A 17,133-nucleotide genomic window follows, 5' to 3' on the forward strand; every position below is an offset into this window, starting at 1 on the left:
CTACAGGTAAGTAGCCACTGATATAGACACTTACCTTCAAAGAACGTGTATGTCAATCAATAGCAGGGATCTGAAGCTCAGGAAAAATTAAAAATAAGCAGAGTTCACTGAAGAACCCCAAACCAAAAAAACATGTATCTGTCAGTGGCATCTGCTCCAAATAACCTAAAAGTCTGTGGTCTGCATGTTTAGTAAGCATTAAAACCTCTGGGAGGCAGAAGAGAAACCCACATCTATTCACACTAAAGTGTAAATGTGTGGTTACAGCAGACAATTTACTGCCCTTTGGACATCACACAGTCAATAATACTAAAGCCTTGGTATAGGGTCAAGGTTTCCCAAAGTGTGGTTCACATTGGAAACTTAGCCAAGAAATCTGCATACCTAACAAGCTTGTGAGAAACTTCTCATGCACAGCACCACTATGAACTACCGGGGTAAGCAGCCTCTAAAGTGACCCCCGGAAATCTCCAAGCTACACCGTTTTTGTAGGCCCCTCCCACACTGTTCCAGGTTTGGTCTGTATGACCAAGAGCATATAGCAGAAGTGACAGTATGTCACTTCCAATATTAGGTTATAAAAGGATCACAGTTCATGCCTTGAGATTCTCTCCCCTGAACCCGCCCCCTCTCCTTCTCACTTTGCTTCTCCCCATTCTTCTCCCTTTCCCTATCATGCTGTCTATCTTTTCTTAGATCACTCATACTGGGGGAAACCATATGATGAGCAGCCTTATGGAGAGAACTCTGTGGCAAGAAACTGAAGCCTCCTGCCAAGAGCCACATGAGTGAGCTTAGAAGTGGATATTCCAGCGCCTTCAGAAACTGCAGCTCGACTGCAACATCATAAGAGACTGAAATCAGAACCACTCAGCTCAGCCATTCCTAGATCCCTGACCCTCAGAAATCATGGGATAATAAATGTTCATTTTTTAATTTTTTTATTTTTATTTTTGGCCGCACCGCGAAGCTTGCGGGATCTTAGTTCTCCAACCACGGGTTGAACCCGGCCACGGCAGAGAAAGCGCCGAGAACTGGACCACCAGGGAATTCCCAAATGTTCATTGTTTTAACCTGCTATGTTTTGAGATAATTTGTTACACGGCAATAAATTACAGATAGCTAGTCTACAAAGACTGCCCCTTCCTGTCCCTGAAAACTGCTTCTCGTAACAAGAGATGGAATTTATTTCTCCTCCATTTAAATCTGGTCTGGCCCTGTGATTGGCTTGAGTAATAGAAGGCTGCAGAAGTGACATTCTGCAGCTTCTGAGCCCAATTCTTAAGAGAACTAGCAGCTTCTACTTCCTACTGCTTGGAATCCGGACACATGCTATGAGCAGCCAAAGCCACACGGAAAGGATATATGGAGGAGAAGTGAGGTGCTCCGTTTGGCATCTCCAGCTCAGCTCCCAACCAACACTGACTGTGTGCCAGGTGAGTGAGCCATCTTGGATGTCCCACCCAATTGAGCCCTCCAGATAACTGCAGCCTCTCCCAACACCATGTGAAGCAAAACTGCCCAGTCAACCCAAAGAATCGGGAAAAATAATAAATGGTTGCTGTTATTTTAAGTCACTAATTTTAGGGGTAGTTTCTATGTAGCAGTAGAAACCAAAATACACTGTCTTAGGCTAATGAATTTATTCATTAATGATTGGATTCTGAGCATCAGTCTATAAGTGAAGTATAGATATCTGTCCAAAGAACCTTTCTGGGCAAAGAACTTATGCATGTAAGATGGTCCTACACCTTGCATCTCCTTTGGATCCACCGTGATGCTGGGTGTCTACTAGAGGCTTACATAGGCTTTTTGACATTGGCTCCCCCAGTTTCTTTCCTGTTTCTAATAACATCATGAAGAACTAACATTTCCTGAGCTCTAATAGGTGACAGGCACCACCCTAAATAGTTTACTTCTCTTAACTTACTAAAGTATTGGGTTGGCCAAAAAGTTTGTTCAGGTTTTTCCATAACATCTTACAGAAAAACCTGAACGTACTTTTTGGCGAACCCAATATTACGACAACACTAAGAGATAGGTCCTGGTATCTCCATTCTCCATATGGGGAAAGTGGGCCTGGAAAGGTAAAGGACTTGCCCAAGCTCACCCACAGCTGATAATTGATGGAGCCCGGAGAGTCCAACTTGGCATCCATACTCTTAACCACTACTCTACACTATCCTCAGTCCTATGAGGTAGATGCTGCTATTACCATTTTAAAGACAGGGAGCCTGAAGCTTAGGGAGTCCCTGGCACAAAGTTCACCCAGTTAATAATGAGAAGAGCTACAAGGAAAACTTCCTCTAATACCAACGTTCTTAAACAAAATCCTATTCTTCACCCCCACGTTTGAAGAATGTGCAGATTGTAGCAGGGTCTGGTCCAGTCATGTATTCTCAGCTCTCCTAGGCTCCACCTTACCAGGTATTTTAAGAACAAGGGTCAGTGAATCATGCACCCCTGAGGTAAACTCGGCAGCTCCTTAATCTTCCCTGCCTCCCTTTTGGAGATCATCATAACTTAGAAATATTCCCTTGAGTTCTTTAAATACTCTGCAAACAGCTGGCCCATTTTCAGGAACTCAGAAGACACACACCATATCTAGAGTTCAGAGAGGGGAAAAAAAAAACTCACAGATCTGCAAGAGAGAAGTATTTCTTCTGTAACTCCTCTCATCCTGAAAACCCTTTTGCTCTCTCCTAGTTTTAACTGTGAACCTCACCCCCATCCAGGAAATGTACTTTTCACCTCCATGCCCTGCAAACAATGAAGAAAAAAAAGAAACCAAAATTTCCCACACACTGTTTCATTTGATTCTCATGAGTTTCTTTTAACAGCAAAAGGTATTTCACATATGCAGCATGATAATTTATTGAGAATTTACTGTAGAATGATAATCTACTGAGATATTTCTCTGTGTCTATTTCTTCTTATCTATCAGGAAGGAATGAATGGTATTTACTCCTTCCCAGAAGGCGTTTCTTCCAGGGCCAAAAAGGAAAGCTGTCTAAAAGGGATGGGGGTGGGAGGACCCTAATTACAACCCAAACCATATTTGTCAGTTCTGAAGGCTCTACCCAGGGTCAGGCCTTCAGGAGAGACAGACTTTTTCTAGTAGGGCTGTAAATACTCAGCCAGTTGGCCAGAGGGTATTTGGGCAAAACATTCTAGGGGCAACTAGCTTGCAACTAATTAGGTGGTTCCAGAGTGAAGAGTAGTCACTTGATGTTTTGGTGCATTGAGGGTAATCTGAGGTGAGATTCCTCAGGCCTGCAGCTGGGGGGTGAGGAAGAACTGGCCCTCCTCACACTCACAGTCTCTGAGGCACTGGTCTGAGTCCCCAGTGCTGTGACCTTGGGAACCTCAGCCACAATCCCATAGTAGGGCTTGGCACCATGGTGACCACTTTGAATTGAGGGCCAGAAACCTTCGCCTTTTTCCTGGACTGCATAAGACGACCAGGCTAGGAAAGGGAGCCGCTGCTACCCCCTTACCCACATATACACACAAATGACTGGTACTGTCTGCCTAGTCAACCTTGACAAGTGGGGGCCTGAGCGAGGCTTAATATTTTTAGGATATGTAAAAACACGGCATTGCTTGCGCCCCACTTCATGAAACAAATATACTTCCCACAACACATTTCCTATCAGCACACAGGGAAAATAAATTTACTTTAATCTCAATTTCTTTAACATTAACCTTTTCCTCTCTTTCCTCCCCTTGGTTCTCTGATATCGTTCCTGTTGCATAGGCGATACTTGAGGCAAGTCACTTCTTGTCTCTTTTACACATTTGCTTGTTTCATCCCCTCTGGTCCTCCAGAAAAGCATTTCCATTATATAGCGTTTTTCCTTTATCAGACCATTTACAGAATGTCAACTAGCTTCTGAGCACTGATTGGCAAACTAAGACCCACAGGCCAAATCCTGCCCACAGCCTGTGTTTGTAAATAAAGTTTCATTGGGATACAGCCACTCCCATTCAATCATGTATTATCTGTGGCTCTTTTTGCAACTTATCAGCACATTTGAGTCTTTGCAATAGGGACTCTCAAAGCCTAGAATGTTTACTACCTGGTCTCATTCAGAAAAGGTTTGCCAACCCTTGGTCTAGCAGAAGAAAAATACATGTTGTACTGCATATTATTAACCAGTACTCTATCCATCTTTGGGTGATGCTTTAAATAGAGGTCAATGCAAAGTGTTCTGGGGAGCACCATTAGATTTTAAATGGTCCCATATACATGGTTTACAGCTGCCATCTATATGAAGTTGAGGCTTCATATTGCAAATAATAAACTATTCAAGCTATATTTAGTCAAAAAGAATTTTTTGGGACTTCCCTGGTGGCACATTGGTTAAGAATCCGCCTGCCAATGCAGGGGATACAGGTTCGATCCCTGGTCCAGGAAGATCCCACATGCCGTGGAGCAACTAAGCTCGTGTGCCACAACTACTGAGCCCTTGCACCACAACTACTGAAGCCAGCGCACCTGGAGCCTGTGCTCTGCAACGAGAGAAGCCACCGCAATGAGAAGTCTGTGCACCACCATGAAGAGTAGCTTCCCGCTCGCGACTAGAGAAAGCCCGCACACAGCAACGATGACCCAACGCAGCCAAATGTAAATAAATAAATTTTAAAAATTAGGCAAACTGAATTATACCATTAAAAAAAAAGAATTTTTTATAAAATAATATGATGCTGGTTTCTTCTCTACCAGCACTATCAGTATTATGTAATATAAAATTTACTAAGTTTATTATAGAAATGATATTTTGCACAATTGTGGGAGATGCGGGGGAAGAAAAGGTCTGGAAAGGGCAACTGGAAGACCAGGGGAAAATCACTAATCAGCCTTCCTTTAAGCCTGGCCTGAGGGGACAAGCTGGAACAGAGTAAGGAAGCAATGAGGGTACAGAAAAGCTTGTGTCTACTAATGTCTACATTGAAATTGACTGCTACACCTCCTCTCCCTCTCCCTTTATAAAAGTCCCACTTGCACCCATTCAAAGAACAGAAATGCACCCCAAAATTCTACCCTTTGGAGGAGTTACAACCCTTTGCCTTACATTGGAGTGAGAAGGGTCCACATTCAAACTCCCCATCTTTATCCCTTTATGTAAGAAGTGATGATGATATTCAAGTTTTACTTCTCTGCGGGAGTTTCTGTCTCACTCAGAGTAAGTGTTAAGTCTGGACTTTATTGATATCGCAAAACTTCCAGAAAAGTGACTGGGTGAGTGATGGTTTTGAAACATGTTTGCAAGTTCGTTGACACTTCTCCCAGGAGATGTGGAATCTAATTCAACCTCCCCTTGATTATAGATAGGCTGGCCTTGGTGACTTCTTCAAAGGGATAGAATGCAGTAGACATGACACCATGAGATTCCTGTGACTGGGTCATAAAAAGCAATACACTGTCTACTTGGCTTTTCTTCTGTCCTTAGAACATGCACTTCTGGAGCTCTGAGCCATCATATACAAAGTCCAATTACCGTGAAGGCACCATGCTGAAGAGGTTATATAGAGAGACAACAAAGAGATAGAGAAAGGTATCTGATGAGCACTGGTAGACCAGCCCTCAGCTGTTTAAGACTCCTAGCCTAGGCTAGGAGCAGCTTTCAGATGAATCCCCTCTCCAGCCTCCAAGCTGCCCCAGCCCACACCAAGTAGAGCAGAAATGAGCTTTTTCCACCGAGCCCTGTTCACACTGCAGATTTGTGAACAAGTTAGATGTTGTTGAGGGGTAAAGTCATAATTTTGGGGGTTGTTTATTGTGTAGCCATAGTAACTGAAATAGAATACAAAGCAATTTTCCAAATAAGCTATGGAGTTCTAACTCAGAACAGTTAGGCAGAGCTGCCAAAGATAAAAATGCACATATACCCTTACAGCACTATGGAAGTTTATTCATCCACGTCATTCATCTATCCATCCAACGAATATTCATGAAGCGTCTACTTTGTGTGCTGGGGATTCAGTAGTAAAGACAGAAATGATCTCTGCCCTGATGGAGCATTCAGGCTACTGTGGGTTAAGAGAGACAATGAAGGAGTAATTCATGAGTGTTACAAAAGGGGAAGCCCAGGATGCTTTGTCAGATAATAAGTAAAATGTCTTTTCTGGGAATTTCTTAAAGATACATTTCCCTTAATTAGTAAGAGTCTTTTAGATTCTGGCTCTGTTCCAGACATACAAAGCAAAAGAAAAGATATAAATTTACAGGTTCAGCAAACACAGGCTTCTCTGGGTTACAGGGGGTTTTGGTGGCTGCTTTCAACTGTGGCAGTCAGCTGTCCTTTCTCTGGATCAAACATACATAGACAAGATGCTAATTGTATGCTTTGTTCTGCACCTACTTTGAAATTAGTTATAATGAAACTATACGTCATCTTGTCTAAGAAACATTGCTGTTCAGAGTGGCCATAGTTTGGTTGCAAATCGAAATTACTCACAAGATCTATATCAGAAGCTAAAAGCTTTCTCATCAGGCTGCTGATAATGAAGCTTGCTAACTATCCTGGTGCATAAAGTAGAATTATGAAAACTGATTCAGTCTAATTATCAAAGTGTTGGAGTTTTTCCGCTATTCTCAAAATGTAGCCATTGAAGCGGCTTGAAAACTCGTTGTCCAGAATTTAAATTGCCTATTGCCAAGGCTCAGTGACTGCTCCAGGAGTGAACGAAAGTGCTTAAAATCTCCGGACTGTTTGATTACAGGTACCCATCCATCGTTTGCTCAGTCATGTACAACTGTGTAATTAAAACAAATGGTGGCACATAAAAGGCTGCCTGAGGTAGATCTGGCCTGTGGGCAGAGTGCCAGCCTGTTAGAAGAAAGTGCCAGGCAGAGTGGGGGAAACAGTGAATAAAAAAGACACAGGCCCCCATGCAACATGCATGCCTTCTTGGAGCTCACAGTCTAGTAGGGGAGAAAGACAAGTAAATGGGCGTCAGTAACACAATGCCTAAGAGCTGTGTTTCAGAATAGTGTGGGATCAGGGAAAGCTAACCCAGGGATGCAGCCTCTAAGCTGAAGGTTGTGTAGGAGTCAGCAAGGCCAAGGTGGAGGGAACATGGGGAAGAAGAAAACATGGTTCAGGCTGAGTCAGGTACTGCTAAGACACTAGAGAGACAGAATGTCAGAGGAACTAAAAACATTCAGAGTGGTTGAAATATTAGGAGGTAAAATGATGAGAGATAAGGCTGGACAGGTAGGGAAAAGGGTCAGTCAGGTCATGGAGGGCTTTATAAGCCATTTTAAAGAGGTTCAACTTTCTATTTCCTAGATTTTATTTTTAACACAAAAGAGACATGTTCAACTAGCCTCAGAAATGTTTTTAAGAGATTCACTTTTATGAAGATCTAGAATAATGAGAGAATCAGTTCTTCCCTGGTCTTACATCAAGAAGACAGAGAACATGGAGTTCCCATTCTCATGCTCAAGTGTTTTTCTTCTGAAGACCAGTAGCTATTTACTCATTTACCCACTTAGCCCTGATCTCTCTGCCAGGCAGATTGGAGAGGGAGGGCACAGAGTGAAAAATATCATTGTTCATTCTCAAGAGAGAATTATCCGGCAAAAAGGATAAGGATTACTGTTTCTAACAAGCACCAGAGGAGGTAAACATTGAGAGTTCAGAATTGTCAAAGATTTTCTTTTTAATGTAAGAAAGATTCCTGTGTAGAACATTTATGCCTTTTCTCCAAGTCTCAGAAAAATCACATATCTTATAGTTTAGTAATGGGCACATGTGACTACACTACCAGCATTTGGTAGTGACTATTTTTACTATAGACGAAGTGGTTACACATATGAAAATTTACTAAGTAATAGAATGACCATCATGTCTAAAAGTTGCCCTGTTTCAGAAGGGACACAAGCCAAGTATAGGATGTCTCCTAGATTGAGTGCTAGGCATTAAGTATACCCAGCATGGTGCCAGGGGGTGAGAATTAATGAATGAATTATGATGGTTTAAATAATGATGAATTAATGAATGAAATATGATGGATTAATTATGATGAGTTAAATACAAGTTACAGTCTGTTTAAGTTCCGGCACAGGCCTGATGACATGAGGCAGGCAGGGCTTCTAGAGCAAACACAATTCTGTGTTCTGAAAAAACTTCACACTTTCCTGAACCAACCAGGCAAAACTCACAGTTAAGAAACTCCTTAACTTAAAACTGACTAAGCAAAAAGACAAGTGTGTTAGTTTTCTATTGCTGCTATAACAAATTACCACAAACTTAATGGCTTAAAACTACCCAAATTTAGTATCTTACAGTTCTAGAGCTCAGAAATCCAAAATGAGTCTTACAGGCTAAAGTCAAGGTGTCAAGAAGGCTGTGTCCCTTCTGGAGACCCTAGGGGAGCATCCAATCCTTGCCTTTTCCAACTTCTAGAGGCTGCCCACATTCCCTGGCTCATGTCCCCTTCCCATCACTCTGTTCTGTTGTATCATCTCTTTTTCTGACTCTCCTGCTTCCCTCTTTCCCTTATAAGAATGCTTGTAATGACACTGGGCCCACCCAAATAATCCAAGATAATCCCCCCATGGCAAGATCCTTAACTTAATCACGCCACAAAGCCCCGTTCTGCCATGCAGGGTAACACAGTCACAGGTTCCAGGGATTAGGACATGGACATTTTGGGGGGCCCTTATTCTGCCTCCCACAATAAGAAGAAAACAGACTGTAAGATCTGAAGGCCAAATTTCATCTGATTTATTCAACATCATCTCCAGCAGAGTACTGGCTCATCATCAGTACTTAGTCACTAGCTGTTGAATAACTGAGTAAATGAATAAGAAAATATAAATGATGTGCTATTTCTGCAATAACTCCTCATGTGAATAAGGTATGGATGGTTTCAAAATCTGTAATTTGCTGTCTCTTACAAATGAAGGATTGAATGGATACCAAGTTTCAGTTTGGGAAGATGAAAAAGTTCTGGAGATGGACGATGGTGATGGTTGCACAACAATATAAATGTACTCAATACCGATGAACCGTGCAGTTAAAAATTGTGAATGTTACATAATATACATATTTTTACCATAATAAAAGAATCTAAAGGACTAATTCAAAGAGTATATAAGTCAAGAAAAAAGTTATATAATGGCCCTTGACCAGAACCATACATCTGACTTAAATAAATATCCTTCTAATAATAATTCCCCGAAGAGAAAGGTATGGAATATCCTCAGTCTTAGGGCTGAATCCTCTTCTCATTATTTTATTTGCCTCCTAAAGCATTAGAATTTATCACGGGTTATGTTCATTAAGCCAAAATGTTTTCATTATGCTTTTTAAGTTAAACTGATGCAGGAGAGATCAGTCAAGCAAGCAGATGTCTACTTGGGCCTTTGGTTGGTTTATTTTTCTAAGTGTCCTCATTTGTCTGCATCATGGTTTTAAACTCTCTCTAAAACACATTCTAACACACATACATGCACACATGCACACACCTGCATACAAAGTCAGCATCCACATGGTGCCAAAATACTCTGTGGGTTCATAGATGAAATCCAGCCAGACTGCTTGGGCGGGCTTTCCGCAGACTCAACAATCAGGATGTGGAGTGAATCTTTCACTTATTTATCAGTTCATTTGGGCAAACTGTGGACACAGACTCAATCAGATCGCTCTCAGAATAGAAGGTCAACTTTTAACCCAAAGCAACAACTAGGAACCAATTAGAGCCATTCTCTTCAATGGAGCTTATTATTGGTGCTAACCTGTAAATAGAAGAGTCCAATTGTGAGGAAGGTTAGCAACCCCAAATAACACTCCCATAAGGTTTATTAGGCTTCTGCCAACAACCTTCGGGCTGCCTTAATTGCTTCTTCAGGGCTGGTTTCGCACAGAGAATGGAGTCATTTCCAGTGCTCTAGTCTAGTTCTCCCAGCATCAAATGTAGGAGATGGGAAAGAGCACAGAAAACTTGGGTCACTCTACTAAACCTAGAAGAGAGATATTTTTAAGTAACTTACACAATATTACACAACTAAGATCAGTAGAATAGAACCCGGAGCCCAAATCTGTCTTAAAGTCTACCACGTTTCTAGATTCACCACACACTGACCCACAGCTATAGAGGCAGCCCTCAGGAAAAGAACTAGCCAATATTTGTCTTTAACAAATATTGAGCAGTTCTTCCTGTACCCTGCCCTCCTTTCAGCAGCCATGTCTCTCATGCTCTTAAGGGAGTCCAGTCCACACACCACATACCCCTATTAAGGAAGAAAGCATTATGGGGAACAAACTTTCATGCCAACTACAGCTAGAATTTACTGGGTGCTTACTCTGTTGCCTGGACCTGTGTCAAATGTCTCACGTGCATTATGACATGAAAAATCTTTTTCTGAGATATGATTGGATGAGGCTGAAGACTGAGAAGTCATTAGCAAAACCAAAGCCTGAACTTATGATGTCAAACTGAGTTCCAGGCCTTTGGGGCCATGACTGCATCTTCCCTACCTTAGTGAATGTCAGTAAGTGGAGTACAATATTGACTTTATCATCTAAACAAAGCAGGGCAGAGAGGCAGTGGGGATAGCAAAAGAACAAGGAGCCCTTAGCCAAGGGAAGAAAGGACTTTTCTACAAACAATGCTCTCTTACATTTTGCTTTCAAAGAATTTCTTTATAGCAGCAAGGACTCTATGAAATACATTTGTGTTGGAAAGCCCAAGAATGCATCAATATTTCTTCTGTGTTTTCTATGCCTTGGGTTGAAGGAGCTTGCTAGAAATTGTTCCTTCCAGGGTAAAGCTAACCCTGATGCTGAGAGATACGGAAGGAAAGACAAATCCAAAGTCAGTCTTCATAGCATCCCAGGGCCCTCTCACTCCTCTAATCACCATCCAACATCTTAGAAAATTAGGCTATATGGTTCCTAAGAGATTTGCTCACAAGAGGTTCATTATTTTTTGAATGAGCGTGGAGTAAAAATCCTCTTGTGAAAACTGCCTTCCCTTGGACAGCTTAATGTTTTTTCCTGTCTCAAGATCTCAGGGCAGAGAGCACCCCTTTGCAAAGTCAGGGAGGGATGTGGAGTGCAGGGAGAAAAGACTTTTTATAGAGACTCAGGTCAAAGAGCAAGAGAAAATTCAAGCTGGATCTTGATTTTTCTTCTTTTCTTTTTGTTTTTTTCTCAGCCAGTAAAACCATCCAAGACATTGCTGAAATCCTTCTACAGACCAAAAGACTGACGTTTAAAAGGAGGCATTCTACAGTCTTAATTTTTAGCTTTCTGAAAAGAAATCTTTTTCTCTGAAATTAAGCAGAGAAGCAAGGTAATGCCACACAAACAGTGCTAAACAACCTTGAAAGAAACTGGGGCAAATCAGTGTGGCAGGGATATTTCTTCTCCTTTGAAAGGGACAGAAAACCATACAGTTGTCAGATAGTAAGTCTCTAGCCTACAAGACAGGACAAGGGAGGAAACTTCTCATGGGTGAAATTAATACATAGAAAATCCCTTGGTGGGCAGTACATACTTTCCAGGGAAGTTGGTGCCTGAGCTTAGAAAGAAGCAGAGTCAAAAGCAACGAACAGCTCCAGCACAGAGCTAAGCTGATCAACAACATGGCTTTTGCTTGAACTTGTAAAATTTAAAGAGTTGAAGAGTTCAGTCTTCCAGTGGCAAGTCTCCTGGAGAGCTTATTTCTGTTCCCCTGCTGGTTACAGCATTTGAAATCCCCCAAGTTGAGTGGTCTTAATGGGATGTGCAAAGAAAATTCCACTTCATCTAACTGACACCAGGCTAAGGTCAAGTTGTGAAGTTAGCCAAAGAGTTATGGTAAGTCTAGAAAATAAACCACATGGGTTTCCTGCCACCACCTCCACAGGGAAATCAATACTATACCTTAATTTTCTCCTCTGCAAAATGAGGGTTTGATTAGATCATCTCTAGCATTCCATTAAACCTTCACAATCTAGGTTTCTAAATTTATCTCTGGTCCCTTTTTATTTCCATTTCAATTCCCTCTCCCCCAGTTTTGTCACTTGCCTACACATTCCAAGGCAAAAGCCTGTTACAGGCACTTCTGTAAATGACAATGTTTGTAAATATTATCCAATTTAAAATACACACACACACACACACACACACACACAGTCAAAAGGATAAAGATGAGTACCTTCATTTAGTAGATGCAGAAACTGAGATTCAGAGAGATTAAAGCACTTGCCTAAGATCAAAGATCAAGAAGAACTCTTGTGTCTGGATTTGAATCTAGGACAATCTGACTCTTAAACTCACATTGTTGCTATACCGTGCAGTCTCCCTGTGGGCCTGGATCTCTTCTATGAATCCCATGGCAAATGGCTCTTTTACTCAGCTTGAAAACCCTAAGTAGCGAGCCTCTGTTCTCCATCAAAGTTTACTTGTCCTAGCTCTCATTTCCTCCAATGCCTATCACTATTGCATTTTCTTTCTAACTGACAGAGGACTTAGCACCTATTCCAATCCACTTATAAAAAAAGAGGAAGAAACCAAAGACAGAGGGGGCAGCTTGCACAATCTCACAGAGTATTTACAGGTAAGGCCCAAATATAGCCCATTAAAACCCACCTCTTTTTAAGCTATCACATAAAATCATTGACAACTAAAATATCACCGAATTCTCTTAATGTATTAACTCTCATGGATATTTTCTTTTAACAAAAAGATATGTTTTCTTCTTAATAAAAAGAATATGAGTTTATTTTGGACAATTTTGAAACTAAAGCAAAATAGGACAAGAAAGAAATACATTCATAATTTACCCAGAGAAGACCACTATTAATTTTATCAAATTTACTTCCAGTACTTTTTCTTTTTCTTGTCCTTGGCATCATTTCAGTTTTATTTATTTTTAAATAAAACCTATTATTTTATGATGATAAATATGTAGTCCACAATGAGATACCACTACATACCCATCAGAATGGCTAAAATTCTTTAAAAGACTGACACCATCAAATATTGGCAAGGATATGGAGCAACCAGAACTTGCTTACATCGTCGGCAAGAGTACAAAAATAGTACAGCCACTGTAGGAAAATGTCTGGCAGTTTCTTCTTTCTTCTCTTTTGAAAGAGAGATGGGTTTGGGGAGGACCTTTTTTTTTTTGTAAATTTTTTGGTTGCGTTGGGTCTTCTGTTGCTGCGCGCAGGCTTTCTTTAGTTGTGGCGAACGGGTGCTACTCTTCATTGCAGTGTATAGGCTTCTCATTGCGGTGGCTTCTCTTGTTGTGGAGCACAGGCTCTAGGCATGCAAGCTTCAGTAGTTGCAGCACGTAGGCTCAGTTTTTGCAGCACACGGGCCCCAGAGCACGCAGGTTTCATTAGTTGTGGCACATGGGATCAGTAGTTGTGCCGCATGGGCTCTAGGGCATGCGGACTTCAGAGGTTGTGGCTCAGGGGCTCAGTAGATGTGGCTTACGGGCTCTAGAGCACAGGCTCAGTACTTGTGTGCACGGGCTTAGTTGCTCCGCAGCATGTGGGATCCCGGACCCAGGATCGAACTTGTGTCCCCTGCATTGTCAGGCGGATTCTTAACCACTGCACCACCAGGAAAGTAGTTCTGGAAGTTTCTTACAAAACTAAACATACACCTACCCTATGACCCAGAAATCCTACACCCAGGTATTTATCCAAAAGAAAAACATCTACACAAAAAAGAAAAACTATAACATCTTTATTTATAACAGCCAAAAACTGGAAATAGCCCAGGTGTCCATTAATAGGAGACTGGAAATACAAACAGTGGTGTAGTCATACCATCCCCAGCAACAGAAACAAACTACTGATACATGCAACAGACTGGGCAAATCTCAAAAACGTTATGTTGAATAAAAGAAGCCCTACATAAGACTATATACTATATGATTCCATTTACATGAAATTCTATAGCAAGCAAAATTAATCTATGCTGGAAAGAATTAGAACAGAAGTTGATTTTGGGATAGGGATTGACTAGGAATGAGGGAACTTTCTGGGGTGATGACAATGTTTTTTATCTTGATAAGGATTTGTCAAGTGGATGCGTATGTCATCACCCACCCACTGAATGCTACATAGGATTTGTGTATTTCATTGTAAGTGAATCTCATAAGAAAAAAGTACAGAAATATTGAATTTTAACAATATGTATGATGAAGTAGTTGGGAAGAAGTGTACTGATGTCAACAACTTATTGTGAAATACATCAAAAAATAAGAAGAATTGGGCTTCCCTGGTGGCACAGTGGTTGAGAGTCCGCCTGCCGATGCAGGGGACACGGGTTCGTGCCCCGGTCCGGGAAGCTCCCACATGCCACGGAGCGGCTGGGCCCGTGAGCCATGGCCGCTGAGCCTGCGCGTCCGGAGCCTGTGCTCCGCAACGGGAGAGGCCACAACACTGAGAGGCCCGCGTACCGCAAAAAAATAAAAATAAAAATAAGATGAATTATATAAAAGACTGGATAGATATGTGATAAAGCACATGTAGTAAAACGTTGATTGTAGAATCTAGATGGTGAGTATATGAATACTCACTGTAAAATTTTTCCAAATTTTCTGTAGATTTTGAAATGTTATAATAAAATGTTAGGGAGAAAAGTTTAAAACATTATAGAAAGTATGGAAAATTCGAAAAGTTCAAAGAAAATGAGACTCTCCCAAAACACTACTGCCTAACAGCAATATTGAAAACAATAGTGAACTGCTTTCCAACCTTTTTTTCTATATTTATGGGTGTGGGTGGGTGTTTCACAAAATTAGTATCAAACAGATTTATATCTTCCTATTATGAAGTAGCGTTTTATCAATGGCCCTTTTCCAGATGATTAAATATTTTTCAAAAGTATTATAATTTATTTAAACATATTTCAAATATTCTAGGTTATAACACTTGGATGAACACACACAAGTAAATATACATTTTGCCCAGGGCCTAACAGCTACCTAATGCTTTTACCAAAGGAAGTGTTTTTTTAGGTCAGTACAGCATTGTGGTTTAAAGAGTGCGTATGAGCCCAACTCCCGCACCTACTCCACTGTTACCTTGGGAAATTTGCTAAATGTTTCTAGATCTATTTCTTCTCCTGCTCTCTGAGGTAGTTTGTGGAAAGTGCCTAGCACTGTGCCTGGCACATAGCTCCCAGTAAATGGCAGCTATTATTATTTCACCCAGCCATGTTACTTGTGTACTGTGACAGCTAGTGAAGAATATTTCGGACAAAGGAAATATTCAGGGTTACAAAGAGAACCATAGATATAACAAGGACCATATCTAATTTGACTTAGTATCACTATGCCTTGCATGGTTTCAATCACATAAGAGGTGCTCAATAAATATAAGCTGAATAAATAAAGAATGAATGTATAAATAAGAGGATAGCTACCTGGCTTTAATTCATCTAGGCATGAGGCCAGCCTCAACCTCCCTTGTAATTTTATCCTGCCCCATCCCCTGGAAGCAGCTGAACACATCTCTCCTTTGTTAGCTGAAATTGTATAATACACAATTAACTAACTGGGAGACCAAGGTTCAAAGTCTTGCTCCATCTCTAACCAGTGGTGTGCCAGTGAACCAAAACATTAGTAACAACATTCCCATTATTCTATTAGACTCTTAAAATAGTCTCCAGTGAGGGAGGGGAAGCAGAGCATGTCATTCTACCCCCTGTTCAGAGGAAGAAACTGAGGCCCAGAGAAGTGAAATGATTTGTCCAAATACCCTCCTCTAGGCCAGGAGGCAGTCAGGTAAAAAACCTCTACTGGCTGGTTTGGCTCTATGGGTCTTAAACTGCAACATTTCCTCTTGACCACCACCTGACTGCAAATAAGTTCCCTGATTCTATTGTCCTTTCTGCTACATCCTTCGTTTTTAACTCCCCTCGGGCCTCCCTTCCCCAAAGCCAGCTGTGCCAAGCTGCGCTAGGGATTTTTGACAGCAGAGGGGGTTGCTGAGCCAAACCGGGCTTTCTCCAAATAAGGAAGCGAAAGAAGTATGCTTGCCTGCTGAGATGCACCCTGACTTCCTCATTCTAACCTGAGTGCTGAGAAGACTCATAGGTCGCAGTAGTACAAAATACTCTAGGGATCTGTAGTACAAAATATAATCCATGAGGAACATGTGCTCTGGTCCTAGCTCTGCCAATAACAATTTGTCACCCCAGGAAAGTCCCTTCATTGAAATGTAAAAAAGTTCTGGCTCAGGGGTTCTCAAACCCTGAGCTGCACATCAGGATCTCCAGGGCTGCTTATTGAAAATACACAATCTGGGGCTCCAAGCCAGACCTACTAAACCAGAATCTTCAGGGGCGGAACCAAGAAATCTATCATTTTACAATTTAAGATCCCGGGATTTTCTAAAGCACAGACATGTTTGGGAACCACTAAACTAAATACATTTGAAGGTTCTTTTTTTCATTCTAAAACTAACAACTCAAAATGTGTTGCTCTCTTTCCCACTTCCATAAAACATGACTGCTTTTATTTCTGGTTTATTGGTAATTGACTGCCTAAAGAACTGTCTTAAGAATGATTTGAAAGCAGGACCGTACTCTAGTAATAAAACACGAGCCACAAGTGTGAATACCACATACAATTTTACATTTTCTAGTAACCACTTTAAAAGAGTTTAAAGAAACAGGTAAAATTAATTTTAATAACATTTTGTTTAACCTAATACATGCAAAATATCATCATTCCAACATGTAATCAATATAAAAATTATTGAGATATTTTATATTTTTTCTTTTGTGCTAGGTCTTCATGATCTGGTATGAATGTTACCTATAAAACATACGTCTATTTGGACGAGCCACATTTCAAATGTTTGATGGCTGCATGTGACCAGTGGTTACCAAATTAGACAGAGCTGTGAAGCCACATCAATAGGAGAAAGTGGGGCTTCCCTGGTGGCGCAGTGGTTGAGAGTCCGCCTGCCAATGCAGGGGACACGGGTTCGTGCCCTTGTCCAGGAAGATCCCACATGCCACGGAGCGGCTGGGCCCGTGAGCCATGGCCGCTGAGCCTGCGCGTCCAGAGCCTGTGCTCCACAACGGGAGGGGCCACAACAGTGAGAGGCCCGCATACCACAAAAAAAAATTTTTTTAATGAAAAAAAATAATAGGAGAAAGTGCAATAATC

The sequence above is a fragment of the Orcinus orca genome, chromosome 3 (genome assembly GCF_937001465.1).
Source record: "Orcinus orca chromosome 3, mOrcOrc1.1, whole genome shotgun sequence".
Taxonomy (NCBI): domain Eukaryota; kingdom Metazoa; phylum Chordata; class Mammalia; order Artiodactyla; family Delphinidae; genus Orcinus; species Orcinus orca.